The following is a 13,957-nucleotide window of genomic DNA, read 5'->3' as shown; positions in this document are numbered from 1 at the left end:
ACAATATAGATATAGGGATATGTAACGGGTGATTTTTTTGAGGTTAGGATTTTCATGCATTAGTATTTGACAGATCACGTGGGATTTCAGACATGGTGTCAAAGAGAAAGATGCTCAGTATGCTTTGACATTTCATCATGAATAGACTTACTAACGAGCAACGCTTGCAAATCATTGAATTTTATTACCAAAATCAGTGTTCGGTTCGAAATGTGTTTCGCGCTTTAATTTTGTTCAGCGATGAAGCTCATTTCTGGTTGAATGGCTACGTAAATAAGCAAAATTGCCGCATTTGGGGTGAAGAGCAACCAGAAGCCGTTCAAGAACTGCCCATGCATCCCGAAAAATGCACTGTTTGGTGTGGTTTGTACGCTGGTGGAATCATTGGACCGTATTTTTTCAAAGATGCTGTTGGACGCAACGTTACGGTGAATGGCGATCGCTATCGTTCGATGCTAACAAACTTTTTGTTGCCAAAAATGGAAGAACTGAACTTGGTTGACATGTGGTTTCAACAAGATGGCGCTACATGCCACACAGCTCGCGATTCTATGGCCATTTTGAGGGAAAACTTCGGACAACAATTCATCTCAAGAAATGGACCCGTAAGTTGGCCACCAAGATCATGCGATTTAACGCCTTTAGACTATTTTTTGTGGGGCTACGTCAAGTCTAAAGTCTACAGAAATAAGCCAGCAACTATTCCAGCTTTGGAAGACAACATTTCCGAAGAAATTCGGGCTATTCCGGCCGAAATGCTCGAAAAAGTTGCCCAAAATTGGACTTTCCGAATGGACCACCTAAGACGCAGCCGCGGTCAACATTTAAATGAAATTATCTTCAAAAAGTAAATGTCATGAACCAATCTAACGTTTCAAATAAAGAACCGATGAGATTTTGCAAATTTTATGCGTTTTTTTTTTTTAAAAAAGTTATCAAGCTCTTAAAAAATCACCCTATACATATAAATGTTCAGGATGACAAGAAAAGTTGAAATCCGAGTGACGGTCTATCTGTCCGTTCGTCCATCCAAGCTGTAACTTGAGTAAAAATTGAGATATCTTGATGAAATTTGGTATGCAGGTTCCTTCCTGCAAAAAAATACGAGTTCGTAGATGGGCGTAATCGGATCCTTAACACGCCCAGAAAATGCCATTAACCGAACTCAACACTAAAACTATAAACGAGTCCCGCTAGACCGATTTAGTACCTATCATTCTTCTTACATTCTTATGTCACAGTGTGAAAATAGACGAAATCGGAGAGCAACAAATTCCACTTAATTCGTTCAGTTCCAGTACTCAAATCAAGAAGCAATAAATACAACGGGATAAAACTTTGCAGTAATTATTCCCTGATTTTCGCTTTTCTAATCGATCCTCTGGTTGACGTCTTACACCCTGACTTTGATTGTTGCATTGTATAAAATGTTCGGTTGCCATTTCTTACTTGTTGCTATTAACTTTACGCTCCAGTTTAGACACACAACCGAGTTGTACAACTCAGTAGTTCTTCCATTGCAGGAACTACAAAGCTGCAAGTACAGATCAGACCAAACTCCACTATAAATAAAAGTCACAACGTACATATGTATGTACATCGTCTTTTTTACTTAGTCGTTAGAATGTTAAGTCGCGGATAGCTAATAATAAAGAACGCTCTATACTGGAGCTAACTTTGTGTAACTTATTTAAATGCAAAGTTTAATTGGCGCCCGAGCAGGGACCCAACAATAAAAGGATTCGAATAAAAATCCTTACAGTTGAAAAGGTTCCAGAAAAGGATATATATATATACATATAGTTTTAGGTGTATGTTGCCGAATTAATAATACAGAAACCAAACTTCTTTGCTTAGTTCTATGTATACTTTCGCAATAGGGTTAAAAATAATAAGACGAGCTTCTTCGCTTGGGTCTATTTTTCAACTGCCACAGATCTTTATTTTTCTAACTGCTTAGATTCTAATTTATATGTGCGCGCAGGCACTTATACATGTGTTTATCTTATACTTACATACATACACACATCTGCATGCATGCCAGAAGAATTTGCCTGGTCAGCAGAAATGTGTAAGTAAATTTGATTCGTTTCAAGATAGAGTTCGTGTATGAAGTCTATCTTGAAATAAATATTGCTTATTCATTATTTATTTTTAGGGAGTGTATGTCAATATGTGACTCCTCCACCCCCCCCTAGATTCAATGGTCTCCATTGAATTCTGCCAAGTTTTCTTTATTACTAGTGATTATAAAACTTGCTTATGGTTCTAAAATTATAGTAATAATTTTGAGCTTGACATGGGACCAATTATTTTTCTTGTGTTTTCCTCATTTGAAAGAGGTTGAATTTGTAGCTCTACTTTTAAATTCGTACTTTTATTTCTCTTATATACTATACATTTTATCAATATTCCTATTGCTAATAATAATATTATTAATATGCTTATGGCATAATTTACATTTTTATGTATTTTTAGTTCTTCCAATTTGTTAATATTTTTTTCTTGGTTTATTATTATCTCTGAGAAATGTACTTTCTTTTTCAGGGACAATATATCTTTCTTCTACAATAACTTTTTGGTTTTGGAATGATTTATTTTTTATCTCAACTTTACAATTATAAAAATTTATTAATGCATTTCCTTCGAGTACAATTTCTCTATTGTCACAATTTTGTTTCATTTCTATTTTATATGCATTTTTAATCAGGATACTGTCGTCTTCGATATCTTCGATCATTGTGTAATTGGTATATTCGTATTTACATTGGTTAGACGAACACACGTTAATTTCTTTTAAGTTTTTGAAATGTGCTCCTTCCGTATATTTATATATTTTGTTTCCTATTATAATTGCATATTTCTGTTCTCCTATCATTTCAAAATGTTGCCTATTGGGTAATGGCGTAATTAGTATTAGATCTGCTTTAACGTGTGTAATTGGTATTTTTATAGCTAAAAGTAATGCGTCATCTTTATATGAAAGGAGTCCTGTCTCTACGTGTTTTAATTTAAAAATGTCAATATTGAATCTTTCAATTTCTTCTGTTGATAATATACTAGGGTGTAATATATTGTTACGATTTTACTGCTTGCTAGTTTACTTTGCTGGGTTCGTATCTCTGGATTGACGAATAAAACCAAAAACTGTTTAATTCAACAACTCTTTATTTTACAACTCGTCTACACTATAACAGTTTACTCTTAGCACTGATTGATTACGTTGGCGCTGCCACGGCTTATATAGCCACGCACTTCTCGCTGATGCCGACGTGTCCTTCTAGAATATTGCGTCTGGAAATTACCAGAACATAATACTATACGGCGCCAAACGCAGCTAGACAGCCGCGGCGCCAGACTCAGCAATTGTTTAAGTAGACAAGCAGACAGTACGGTGCCAGATGTCTATTGTTTCGACAAGCAGACAGCCGCGGCGCCAGATGTCTACAACAAGACAAATGCTATTCCATATACCTACAGCTATTGTTCATAATAAGGGATGCATATAGCAATACAAACACAACTAAATACTACTTTTGTAACAATATTATGCTTTGCTGAAGCTATGTTTTCTTGAATTTGTTCAATTTTACTTTCTAAGTGTTTAAGTTTAAGCATCTGATCAGTATAAAGCATGTGTTATATAATTTTTTCGTTTGATTTATTTATTTTTTCAAAAGATTTTAGTATTTCTGTCCTGTCGTCTTCTGTGGTTCTTTTTAATGTATTAATGGATTTATTGAAGTTGTCATTTATATATATTTGTTGATTTACCGCTCCTATTATCTTATGATTGTTTTTCTCTATTGTTTCTAAATGTTGTAGTATGTTTTCCCTATCTTCATTGTCCATGGTTCTGAAGAGCCATTTGTATGTAGTCCCTACAATATTAAATAGTCCTCTGCGTTTTCTGTTATTTCCTATAGGCATTAATGTGTTGATTTTTGCTTTAATAGACTTTATTTCTTCGTATAATATTTCCTTATCATTCCTGTTATATTGGTTGAAATTATTTTCTAAGTTATTTTCAATTTTATTTATAATCTGCTTAAATTCTTTGGGGTGTATTATATGGATTACCGATGCGGTTTGATTCACTATCTCTATCTCTCTCATTCTTATTTTAGCGTATCCCCTTTGGTTTTCAAGTTTGTTTATTTGTAGAAATCCATTGATTGCCGTTATTATCGTTAAAAGTATCGTAATTTTCGCCATATTAATCCTGAAATTTAAATTTTCGTTTAACTTGGGTCTTGTATGCTTTTTTTAAATTTTGAATCTTTAGATATTAAATGATTTCCCTCTTCTTTAAAGTTGTCTACTCCCTTGTATCTTGGTTGTGCTTTGCTAACTCTATGATTCTTTATATATTTATTCTGAAAATCTTGTATGTTTACCCTGTTTTCTTTTTTATTGATATTATTTATTATATATTCTTTTTGCTTTTGTAATTTTTCCGCGTGTTTTTTTAGTTCTTGTTCGGAAAGTAAGTTATTTATGAAATCAATTGGCCTCTTTTTTGTCGTAGAATGTATGGTATTATTATAAGCAGTTATTGGTTTTAATACTTTCTCTTTCAGATTATCATTGTTATTTACATCAGCATTAAAAAGTCTTAAGTGTTCATTCAAAGTTAAGTGTAATCTTTCAACATCTGCATTTCCTGTTTTGTTATAAGTGGTCGTTAGGTGTAGGTTTATTTTATTATCTTTTAAGAATTGTTTTATTGGTACTGTATCTAATTCATTATCTGTTACTAAAGTTTCCGGTTTGCCTAAATATTGAATTCTTTCTTTTATGGCATTTACAATTGATATCCAAGTTCTGTCTTTTAATGATTTGGCTGTTGCATATTTTGTTAATTTGTCGATGCTTGTGAGGTACATTATGCCTCTTTGTGGGTACCAAATATCAAAATGAACCATTTCATTATGTTTTTTAGGAGTTTCGGTAATATTTAAACTATGTTTGATAGGATTTCTGTCGAACTTCGCCTTATTGCATATTTCACAATTATTGATGTATTTCTGTATTTCTTTTTGTAATTTGGGGTAGTAGTGTGTTTTTTTTATTTCTTCAAATATTTCATTTATTCCCCTGTAATTATTTTCCAGGTGTTTCTCTTCTATCAAAGTTAAAAGTTCTCCTTTGTCTGCTATATCTTTTAAAATTATGTTTGATTTCATTATTTTTAGATTTGCATTATTTGCGAAAAATTTTATATATAACTCTTGAATTTGTAGAAATAATTTGTCATCTGGGCAGTAAATTACGATTAATCTTTTTTCGGGTAGGTTCTCTTGCATTATTTTTAAAATGTCGCTTTCAAGTGTTACGTTTATTATGTTTCTTATTTGTCTTTGATGTATTATTCTCTTTGTAATTGATTGCCTTTGCACCCTTTGAATTATAAGTTGATTTTTATATATGTTGATTGCATTTTCTGTTATTTTTATAAAGTATGTACTGTCCGTTTCTGCGCTATGTACAGTATCTATGTCGTCGTCGTTGAATATTTCATTTAAATTTAATTCTATTATATTATTATTTTCGTAATTTACCATCTGCAATTACATTTTCTTTACCTTTAATATATAAAATGTCAAAATCAAATTCATTGAGTTTAATTTTCCACCTTTGTAATTTTGAATTAGGTTCCTTTATATTATTTAACCAAACCAGTGGGCGATGATCTGTTTTAATGGTGAATCTGCGACCAAAAAGATATGGGCGAAAATATTTAGTGACCCACACTATGGCTAACAACTCTTTCTCTATAGTGCTATAATTTTTCTCATGTCCATTCAAAGTACGACTGGCAAATGAAATTGTTTTGTTATTTTGCATAAGGGCTGCTCCTAGAGCAAAATTACTCGCATCTGTCACAAGAGTAAAATTTTTTGTGAAATCTGGGTGGGTTAAAATGGGGTAATTTTTTATCAACATTTTTAATTTAAAGAAAGAATCTTTGTAATCTTGGTCATTAATGTTTATTTTTGAACCCTTTTTTAAATATTTTATTAAATGGTATGCTATTTTAGAGTAATCTTTGATAAACCTCCTATAGTATCCCGTAATACCTAAAAATGCTTTTATTTCTTTAACGCTTCTTGGAAGTAGAATTTTTTCTATTGCTTCCACTTTTTGAGGGTTTGGTTTAATACCATCTTTTGTAATCAAGTGACCTAGGAATTTTGTTTCTTGTCTTAGGAAATCGCATTTATTTAATTGAATCTTTAGATTTTTGTCTTTTATTCTCATTAAAATTTTGCTCAATGATTCTAGGTGCTCTTCTACGCTTGTAGAAAATACTAGAATATCATCCATGTACACAATGCAAATTTTGCCGATACATATATTCTTTTAATATATTGTTCATTAGCCTTTGGAACGTTGCCGGTGCATTTCGCAATCCAAAGGGCATTCCTAGAAATTCATAATGTCCATTTGCAGTGGAGAACGCTGTTTTATGTATGTATGTCGCGTTCGTCCATTTCAATTTGATGAAAACCTTTGGCTAAGTCGAAAGTTGAAAAATATTGGCATCTTCCCAATTTGTCAAATATATCGTCTATATTTGGAATTGGAAATCTGTCCTCCGTAGTTACGCTGTTCAACTTCCTGTAGTCGATCACAAGACGCCATTTTTGTTCATTGGTTGCGTCCAGCTTCTTTGGTACCAGCCAAATAGGGCTGTTGTAAGGACTAGAGGATGCTCTAATTATGCCTTGAGTTAACATTTGGTCTATTTGTTTTTTCTATTTCCGGTTTGTGTATTTCTGGGTATCGGTAGATTTTAGAGTAAACCGGAATATCATTTTTGGTTATTATTCTATGTTTTGTTGAACTCGTAAATGTTAAATTATCATTTTCGTTGTAAAATACGCTTTTATATCTTTTTAGTATATTTATAAGTCTATTTTTGTCTATACCGTTAAGGTGATTGGTGTCAACGAATTCTGTGACACATTTATCTTTTATGTCGTTACAGAAGATTTCCACCTCATATATATATTTCTTCTTCTTTTGTTAGATAAAAAGTCAATATTGTTTATTTGTTTTTATAATTCTGTTTGGATAGTCTATTATCGCATTTATCTTCGTTAAGATATTGTTACCAATAAGTCCGTCAAAGTTCTTGTTAAAATTACATTCTAGGAATTCACATATGATTTCTTTTTCATTAAATTCTTTAAATATTGGAACCTGCAAAGTTTCTTAACTTCCGTTTTTCTTCCCATTGCTGTGACTTGCACATCTACTTCCCTCTTCCATTTCGGGTTACAAACATTTTCATTGATCAAACTGAACTCTGCTCCAGTGTCAATGATGAAATATAACTTTCTTATGTGTGTATCTATTATTATATAGGGTAATTGTTTTGTGGATCCCACTAAAAATTTGTGTTTGCATTGCCTATATCCATAGGTTCTGGTTTATTGCGATTTGATATTGCGGACCGATTATAATTTCCTGATTGGTTGTAATTCCGCGTTTGATTCCCGTCTCTTTGTTGATTAAAGTTTCTCTGTGCGTTATAATTTGTGTTTGTTATCTGGTTTGACATTCTAGTTTGGCTTGATCCGTTGCCACTGTTATAATTATTACCTACATTTCTTGGGACATAGCCACCATTATATCTGTTTTGTGGCATATAATTGTTATATCTATTATAACTACTGTTATAAGTGGGGATATAATTTATATTTTGGTTGGATCTGGAAAATGTTCTGTTGTTAACGTTATCGCTAAAATTAGTCCTACGATAGCTATTAGGGTTAGGATCTTTCCTTTGTTGCCCTAGTACTGTGAAGCCTTGATGTCTAGCTTCTAATATTATTTTGTATGCCTTTTCTAGACTATCCGGGTCTCTTGCTATAATCATAGCTTTAGTGGGTTCTGGGAGATGTTCCTTAAATGATTTCAGTGCTATCCTATTAACTTCATTCGTTGAGAAATTTAGATCATTATGCGCTAATATTCTATTATGTAGTTTATTTCTAATTTTATTTATTTTGAAATAGTAATTTTCTATCGTTGAGTCGAGACTAATGGTTTTCAACTCATTCATAAGTTCCGTTGAACTTTTCTTTTCCCCGAAATTACTAAGGAGTATGTGTTTTAATGTTTCCCAATCACAAACTTGTCCATATCTGTGAATTATTTCCCTAGTTTTTCCTACGCATCTTCCTTTCAGAAAATTGAATAAAATTTTTTGATTACCTACATCAAAAGTTAGTATTGTGGGTAATATATCTTCAATTTGTTTAATGAAGTCTGTTAGTTGGTTTGGATCTCGTCCATCAAAGTCTGCAATTCCGTTAATGCAGTTCAAAGTGAGTTGAAAAAATGGTATGGTGGATGCTTCCATTTTGAGAAATTTTTATTTTAAGTGAAAATTATATATAAAAAAAAAATGTTCGTATTTATGTAATAAGTTCCTACTGGGTAATTTAGTTGCTGTTCTACAGTTTAGGAGGTACTGTCTACTCTTGTAGTGGAGACACCTATCTATCTTGCAGTGAAGACACCTATCTAACAGTTTCAAAGAGATCTAGTCGAGACACATTAACAATTTTATCATTTTTGGAGTCACTGTTTTAGTATTATTATTTGACTTCGAATTTGCAACACTCTGTATACGCACGATTGAATTTTTATTTTACATTATAATTTTTTTAACACATTGTTTTGGATTGTCTTACTTACTATAAAAAAATTTTAATACATTTATATATATCGTCACCTGAAATGCAAAATAACGTATCATCAAAAAATTCGAAATTGAGTGTCTTATTGATTACGCTTCACTACTTCAAATTATATACATACATAATATTAAATATGATCAACATTTTCTGGTTCTGCGGTTATATATGACCAGTTATAACCAATATTAATATTTTGTTTCACTCATGTTCCATTTTATTCCGTGTTTCATTCATGCCACTGTAAATTTCTGAAAATGTTGTTACGTTAATTTGCATTTCAGGTGACGATATGTATGTATTTTTCTTACTCTTATTTGTTCTGCTGTTGCTTTTGTTGTAATCGCTGTTACTGCTGCTGCTGTTGTTTTTGTTGTAATTGTTGTTACTACTGCTGCTGTTGCTTTCGTTGTAGTTGTTGTTACTGCTGCTGCTGTTGTTTTTGTTGTAATTGTTGTTACAGCTGCTGCTGTTGCTTTCGTTGTAGTTGTTGTTACTGCTGCTGCTGTTGCTTTTGTTGTAGTTGTTGTTACTGCTGCTGCTTTTTCAGTAAAAAGCGTATTTAACACGATTTAAATGTTTTTATATTATTTTAGTAAAGTTTTTGTATAGTTCTATTATATATTATAATTATATTCTATTCTCTCCCAATTGATTAATTGTGAATTCTTGATTTTCTTGTCTCTAGTTTTGGTTCACTTATTATTATCAGGGTTCTCACTGACTTTATAAAATTGTTCGTTTATCCTCGTCGCCAATTTTAGGTGTATGTCGCCGAGTTAATAATACAGAAACCAAACTTCTTTGCTTAGTTCTATACTTTCGCAATAGGGTTAAAAATAATAAGACGAGCTTCTTCGCTTGGGTCTATTTTTCAATTGTCACAGATCTTTATTTTTCTAACTGTGCTGCTTAGATTCTAATTTGTATGTGCGCGCAGGCACTTATACTCGTACATGTGTTTATATTATACTTACATACATACACACATCTGCATGCATGCCAGAAGAATTTGCCTGGTCAGCAGAAATGTGTAAGTAAATTTGATTCGTTTCAAGATAGAGTTCGTGAAGTCTATCTTGAAATGAATATTTTATTCATTATTTATTTTTAGGGAGTGTATGTCAATATGTGACTATATACAATCCTTAAAAACAAAAATCCCCATAGAGAAATAAATTTAATTTTTCTGAAAAAAAATCAAATAAAAGTTAAAGTGAAAAGTGAATAAAAATTACGGAAAGTGCAGAAATAAATGCTCTAATAACAATAGTGCTAGACCTTCAACAAAAAATTGCCGCTTTACAGATTGACAATCTCATTCCTGAACCACCAAGTCAGGATCATCACATCCAGATGAAGTTGATTTGAACATATTCAAATCACGACAACCTCAATCAAGCTCTTAACGTTGTCTTATTCAAATTTGAAATGACGCACAAGAACGAGTTCGTAATGCAAGTTTTGAGTCATGAAGCGTAACTGAAAGTTATCCGAACATTTATAACAGGATTGAGAAGTTCAGCAATAAGAAATGCACTTTACTTCCGTGGATGCACTACCTTGAAGGAAGTATACAGTATCGCTAGAATAATGCAGCACGATACGCGTCACCAACATCTTGAATACATACGGAGAATGAGTCATCAGCCACAATACAACTTTAATCAACAAAACACATACAGAACCGCGACAACAACAACCCCACATCTCACAACATACCACTTAAATGTCGGAACTACTAGGCAACCTGATGAATCAGCAACGGCCACACCATAACCCACTTAGGAATGTAGCTAGAGCATTTGGCTACAAAAGAGAGAGAGACGAAATCAGCGGGAGATATCAACACAAAGCCCAGCGTGTTAATGAAATAAACAAGAACGAGAGAGAAGAAGACACACAATCCCTTTATAATGAAGTCCAAAGTGAGTATACTTAAGAAAAACATTTTTTATAAGACGGCACGGCTTATCAACTCTGAAAAGAACTGCACCAAATGTTAAACCCGTGTATATATGTATTAATAAACGCTGGTGCTACAAGTACTTCCTTTCCTTTCAATAAAGAAATAAAAACGAACACCTTGCATGGTGGAAATTAATTTACTAGGATTTGACCTAGATTTTTTAGAAATTGATAAATTAAAAGATTTCGATGTTATATTAGGAGAAAATGCACTAAGGAAAATGAAAGCAGTAATAAATCTATTTGACTACTCAATAACGTTTGCAAAAGATACACAAAATTAAAAAAATAAATTATACAATAGGTAACGAAACCTATCAAGAAAGAATTAAAAAAAAAATAATTATCAAAATGTTCAACATCAAACAGAATTTCTAGGACATATTAAAAAAAAGGATGAATTACAGTTGACCCAAACAAAATACAAGCAATTAACAAATACAAAACGCCCACAAACTTAAAGGAGCTCAGATCATTTCATGACCAGCTTCATATTATAGGAAATTTATAGATGGATTCGCATATACATATATGAAAACCTTTAACTATTTATTTGAGGAGACGGAATGGCTCAATCTCAAAAAATAAAAGCACAAATATAAAAACTGAATTAGATAAACATGTACTAGAAGCAATCAGCAAAATCAAAGAAAAATTAAACGAAAAAATTGAGCTTTATCAACCTAACTACCAAAAAGGATTCGACCTAACAAATGACGGAAGCAGTTACGCGATAAGAGCAGTTCTAAGCCAGGAAAAAAACCTTATAGCCTTTATATCCCATACATTAACACAAACTGAACAAAACCAGAGATAAAGAGATGTCCAACTCCTCCCTCACTGGAAGTGAGAGAGCAATTGCTAAACGTCAAAACCTACTGAACTTTGACAGCTAATCGAGTTTAGTAGGTTTTGACGTTTATCAATTGGAAACGGGCGATGGCCAGATTGAAATCTTACCAAAAAAATATGTAAACGGAAGGATTTGGTGCATCGTTCAAGACCACTTATAAAAAATGTAAAACAATGAAAATTAAATAAATTTGTGAAATTTAAATCTGATCTAACTATATATACAGATCATCAGTCAATGTCAATAATTTTTTTCATCTCAGAAAAAATCCAAATACATAGGCTGCTATATATATTTCTGGACTAAGCAACACTAAGTGTTGCCAGGTGCAATCTGACATTTCCATTGCAAAGTTTGACATTTTTTTAGCATAACATCACTCAGAACGTTTTGTCATTTAATTGTGAATTGTTTTATTTACAGGGAATTACAAAATTCATCTCGGCCAAAAAATGGAATTAACTCGTGAACATTTTCGTGCGATCATTTTTCACAACTTTCGACGTGGATTATCACGACAAGAGTGCATCGATGAACTAAAATCTTTGTATGGCTATGAAGCACCATCCTATAGCACTGTGAAAAACTGTTACAACGAATTCAATCGTGGCCGACGCTCGCTCAAAGACGAATTCCGTGAAGGTCGTCCAAAAACAGCCGTTGTGCCAGAAAACATCGATGCCGTACGTGAACTGATAATGCAAGACCGTCATGTAACATACCTTCAGATAGAAACATGCCTATGCATTTCTCCCACCAGCATACATTCGATATTGCATGAACACCTGGCCGTAAAACATTCGCTAAAAAAAAGGCTCGTGTGGATTGATGTAAAGAAAGGCTGAAAAAATACGATCGCGGTGCTTCAAAAGACGTTGATAAGATCGTCACAGATGACGAATCATGGATCTATGCGTATAAGCCCGAAACAAAACAGCAATGGACCGTGTGGGTCTTCCAAGACGAGCCAAATCCAACAAAAAAAAAAAACATTTTCGTTGATAAATATTCCTATTTTCATTATTAGGCCAGAAATATATATAGCAGCCCTCGTACAAAACTAAAAAGATGGAAAAACTTAATAGAGGAATATTATGCAAGAATTAAATACAACCCTGGACAAACTATTGTGGCCGACACACTATCACGTCAAATAAATATGACTTCAGACGAATCAATGCATTCAGCAGAAAGCTCGGATTACAGAAACATCAAACAGGTTAGCACACCCTTTAACCATTTTAAACAACAAATTGAAATAAACAGAAAACAAATTTATAACCAACACACCTTTTCCAAAACACGAAAGATACACTATTCACTTTAAAACAAAAGAATATTTGATACAAGCCTGGTACAAAATACAACCAAACATAAAAAACATATTTGCACCATACAAAAAGGTATTTATTCCAAAGAAATTAAAAGATATTACTGACAGCACTGAAGTAAAGAGGTTACACTCAACAATCCTAGAAATATCGCGCACCATAGAAGCAGACAGACAAAACACGACAGAAGAAGAAATCTTCGAGGCGGTAAGATAGTGTAATCAAACCTTTCATTCAGTAATTGGAGAAAAAACGTTAACTTCGGTTGCACCGAAGCTAATATATTCTTCACAGGCGCATTTCTTTTAGTAACTATGTATTCAGTTTATATGGAAGCTATATGCTATAGTAATCCGATCTGAACAATTTTTTTGGAGATTATATTATTACCTTAAGCAGTAGTCCATGTGAAATTTCGTGAAGATACCACGTCAAATGCGAAAGTTTCCATACAAGCCCTTGATTCCGATCGTTCGGTTTGTACACAACAGGTATATGCTATAGTAATCCGATCTAAACGATTTCTTCGGAGAGTACATTGTTGCCTTAGAAAATAACCTATACCAAATTTCGTGAATATATCTTGTCAAATGCAAAAGTTTTCCATACAAGAACTTGATTCCGATCGTTCAGTTTGTATGGCAGCTATATGTTATAGTGGTCCGATATCGGCAGCTTCTTGAAGAGAAAATGACGTTTGCAAAATTTTAAAACGATATCTTAAACACTGAGGGACTTCTTCTTCTTCTTTACTGGCGTAGACACCGCTTACGCGATTATAGCCGAGTCAACAACAGCGCGCCAGTCGTTTCTTCTCTTCGCTCCGTGGCGCCAATTGGATATTCCAAGCGAGGCCAGGTCCTTCTCCACTTGGTCCTTCCACCGGAGTGGAGGTCTTCCTTTTCCTCTGCATCCCGCGGCGGGTACTGCGTCGAATACTTTCAGAGCTGGAGTGTTTTCATCCATCCGGACAACATGACCTAGCCAGCGTAGCCGCTGTCTTTTAATTCGCTGAACTACGTCAATGTCGTCGTATATCTCGTACAGCTCATCGTTCCATCGAATGCGATATTCGCCGTGGCCAACGCGCAAAGGAC

This window comes from Bactrocera dorsalis, chromosome 2, assembly GCF_023373825.1.
Source record: "Bactrocera dorsalis isolate Fly_Bdor chromosome 2, ASM2337382v1, whole genome shotgun sequence".
In the NCBI taxonomy this organism is placed as follows: Eukaryota; Metazoa; Arthropoda; class Insecta; order Diptera; family Tephritidae; genus Bactrocera; species Bactrocera dorsalis.
Note: the sequence above shows the minus strand (reverse complement) of the source record.